Source organism: Salvelinus sp. IW2-2015, linkage group LG8 (assembly GCF_002910315.2).
Source record: "Salvelinus sp. IW2-2015 linkage group LG8, ASM291031v2, whole genome shotgun sequence".
Classification (NCBI taxonomy): domain Eukaryota; kingdom Metazoa; phylum Chordata; class Actinopteri; order Salmoniformes; family Salmonidae; genus Salvelinus; species Salvelinus sp. IW2-2015.
This window is the reverse complement of record NC_036848.1, coordinates 3762659-3767094: the sequence shown is the minus strand read 5'-3', so window position 1 is coordinate 3767094 and position 4436 is coordinate 3762659.

Below are 4436 nucleotides of genomic sequence, written 5' to 3'. Positions count from 1 at the left end.
TCTAGTGAATCAACCACAGGCCTGACCTCAGTAATATACAGTGCATTCAGAAAGTATTCAGACACCTTCCCCTTTTCCCCATTTTGTTACGTTACAGAAATATTCTAAAATGGATTAAATAAAGTCTTCATCAGTCCTACACACAATACCCCATAATGAGAAAGTGAAAACAAACAGGTTTTTAGAAATGTTTGCCAATTTATAAAAAATACGAAACAAAATACCCTTTGCTATGAGACTCAAAATTKAGCTCAGGTGCACCCTGTTTCCCTTGATCATCCTTGAGATGTTTCTACAACTTGATTGGAGTCCACTAGTGTTAAAATCAATTGGTTTGTCATGATTTGGAAAGGCACACACCTGTCTATATAAGGTCCCACAGTTGACAGTGCATGTTAGAGCAAAAACCATGCCATGAGGTCGAAGGAATTGTCCGTAGAGCTACGAGACAGGATTTTGTCGAGGCACAGATCTGGGGAAGGGTTTCCAAAACATTTCTGCAGCATTGAAGTTCTCCAAGAACACAGTGGTCTCCATCATTCTTAAAATGGAAGAAGTTTGGAACCACCAAGACTCTTCCTAGAGCTGGCCGCCCAGCACTGAGCAATCGGGGGAGAAAGGCCTTGGTCAGGGAGGTGACCAAGAACCCAATGGTCACTCTGACAGAGCTCCAGAGTTACTCTGTGGAGATGGGAGAACCTTCCAGAAGGACAACCATCTCTGCAGCACTCCACCAATCAGGCCTTTATAGTAGAGTGGCCAGACAGAAGCCACTCGTCAGTAAAAGGCACATGACAGCCAGCTTGCAGTTTGCCAAAAGGCACCCAAAGAACTCTGACCTCTTTGGCCTGAATGCTAAGCATCACGTCTGGAGGAAACCTGGCACCATCCCTACGGTGAAGCATGGTGGTGGCAGCATCATGCTGTGGGGATGTTTTTCAACGTCAGAGACTAGTCAGGATCGAGGGAAAGATGAACGGAGCAAAGTACAGAGAGATCCTTGATGAAAACCTGCTCCAGAGCGCTCAGGACCGCCGACTATTGCGAAGGTTCACCTTCCAACAGGACAACGACCCTAAGCACACAACCAAGACAATGCAGGAGTGGCTTCGGAACAAGTCTCTGAATGACCTTGAGCCCGGACCAGCCAGAGCCCGGACTTGAACCCCATCGAACATCTCTGGAGAGACCTGAAAATAGCTGTGCAGCGACGCTCCCCAACTAACCTGACAGAGCTTGAGAGGATCTGCATAGAAGAATGGGAGAAGCTCCCCAAATACAGGTGTGCCAAACTTGTTGTGTCATACCCAACAAGACTCAAAGCAGCCAAAGGTGCTTCAACAAAGTACTGAGTAAAGGGTCTGAATGCTTATGTAAATGTGATATTTCAKTTTTTTCTCTTTAATAAATTTGCTCCAATAAAAAAAAAAAAAGTACTTTGTCATTAATGGGTATTGTGTGTAGATTGATGAGGGGGGAGTGGAAAACAAACAGGGTTTTTAGGAAATGTTTCCAATTATAAAAAATATCGAAACCAAAATACCCTTCTGCTATTGAGACTCAAATTTTAGCTCATGGTCACCTGTTTTCCCTGATCATCCTTGAGATGTTTTTTCTACACTTGATTGGAAGTCCCACTAGTGTTAAAATTAAATTGGTTTTGTCATTGTTTGGAAAGGACACACCTGTCTATTATAAGGTCCCACAGTTGACAGTGCGCATGTAGGCAAAAACCATGCATAAGAAAGGGCTGTCCGAGGAATTGTCGTAGAGCTACGAGACAGGATTTTGGTCTGAGGCAAGATCTGGGGAAGGGCTTCCAAAAACATTTCCTGCAGCAATTGAAGTTTCCAGGGTAAGACACAGTGTCTCCATCATTCTTAAAATGGGAAGAAGTTTGGAAAAAACCACCAAGGACTCTTCCTAGACTGGCCGCCCAGCACTGATGCAATCTGGGGAGAAAGGCCTTGGTCAGGGGAGGTGACCAAGAACCCAATGGTCACTCTGACGAGCTCCCAAGTTTACTCTGTGGAGATGGGCAGAACCTTTCCAGAAGGACAACCATCTCTGCAGCAACTCCAACCAATCAGGCCTTTATAGTAGAGTGGCCAGAAACAGAAGCCACTCGTCAGTAAAAGGCACATGACAGTCCAGCTTGCGTTTGCCCAAAAGGCACTCCCAAAAACTCTGAACCTCTTTGGCCTGAATGCTAAAGCATCACGTTCCCTGGAGGAAAACCTGAGCACCATCCCTACGGTGAAGCATGGTAGGTGGCAGCATCATGCTGTGGGGATGTTTTTTCAACGTCAGAGACTAGTCAGGATCGAGGGAAAGATTTTGAAACGGAGCAAAGTACAGAGAGATCCTTGATGAAAACCTTGCCTCAGAGCGCTCAGGACGAACGCCGACTATTGCGAAAGGTTTCACCCTTCCAACAGGCACAACACCCTAAAGCACACAACCAAGACAATGACAGGAGTGGCTTTCGGAACAAAGGTCTCTGAATACCCTTGAGCCCGGACCAGCCAGAGCCCGGACTTGAACCCCATCGGAACATCTTCTGGAGAACTGAAAATAGCTGTGGCAGACGCGTCCCCAATAACCTGAAAGAGCTTGAGAGGATCTGCATAGAAGAATGGGAGAGAAGCTCCCCAAATACAGGTGTGGCCAAACTTGTTGTGTCATACCCAACAAGACTCAAAGCAGCCAAAGGTGCTTCAACAAAAGTTACTGAAGATAAGGGTACTGAATGCTTAATGTAAATGTGGATATTTCTTTTTTTCTCTTTAATAAATTTGCTCCATATAAAAAAAAAAAAAAGTTATTTGTCATTATGGGTATTGTGTGTTAGATTGATGAGGGGGGAAAATAAGTTAATCCATTTTAGAAACAAGGCTGTAAAGTAAAAAAAGTGGAAAAAGTCGGGGGTTGTACTTTTCCAAATGCACTGTATCTAATCTAGTTAATTGATAAGGCATTCATTGGTGATCTAATCCCAAATGGCACCCTATTCCATTATAGTGCATACTTACTTGACCCCAGTGCCCCAACCCAAGATGGGGGGAAATTTATGGGTGCCAATTTGGGCCAAGTGTCCATTCTCTTCCATTCTCTCAATAGACACTGAACACAATAGAACTGCAGTACATATGGTTTCATCCCCTGCCGTGCCTCAAATCACATTGACGTCATGGTTAATTACTGATAGCTTTTTAATATGCTCTCACAGTTGCTTTAAAGTGGCCACTTTGAGAGTTAAGCTACCAGCTTAGCAAGGTCTGTGACCTTCAAGGGCTTTGGCGTTCACAGAAATGGAGCATTCACAGGGAATAGTTGCTCTAATTCTACTGGTACTCATCCCGGATCCGGGAGCACCTCATCAGTAAAAAAAGGCTGACTAGCTATAGCCTAGCATAGCGCCACCAAGTAAATACTAGCATCTAAATATCATGAAATCACAAGTCCAGAGACACCAGATGAAAGATGGCACATCTTGTGAATTCCCGCCATCAATTCTCCGATTTTTAAAATGTTTTACCAGGGAAAACACAATATGTTTTCTATTAGCTAACCACGAATGTACGCGAAAGACCCAACCCGGCATATTTATACAACCAATTTTTTTACTGCATAGTGTGCTATCAAAATTCGACCAAATAAAGATATAAATAGTCAACTAACAACAAGACATACAACTTCTATCAGATGCAATGTCTGATAACATATTTAATTGCTATAGCATATGTTTTGGTATCGAAAAATTGTGCATTTTCAGTATAAATCATAGGTTTTACCATTGGCAGCCTCCATAAAAGTCTCACCAAGCAAGCTAGAATAACTAACAAGAAACCAACGTGAAATACCTATAATACTCATAAAAACATTTATGAAAAAACACGGTGTAATCAGCAAATGAAAGCAAAATCTGTGGAATTCCCAGCCAATTTTCAGATTTTGCTTAAAGTGTTTTACAGCGAAAACACAATATAGCATAATACTTTGAGCTTAACTAACAATAGCCTTAACCACAAACCGCCATTTAATTCAAGGCACTTAGCTGTAGCGAATAAAAACACAGCAAAATTATATATAAATTTTTTTTATCAACTAACTTCCAAACGTTCATCAATGACAGTCCGTTAGTAACTCATATTACACAATACATTATATGGTTGTTCGAAAAATGGCATATTTAGCTGTCAATATTTGTGGTTGACAATGTGAAATGACTAGACACCAAACTGCACACAAAATAATGCCAGTATATTTCTGAAACTCACTCATACTAATCAAATAATAATATCATATACTTTTTACTAAAAAAAACGAGGTGGGACAGCCAAATGAAAGATACATCATAGTTCTTAATTGCAACCGCTGTGTTTAGATTTTTTAAAATAACCTTAGTACGCATAACAGCTTACGTTATAGGCAGA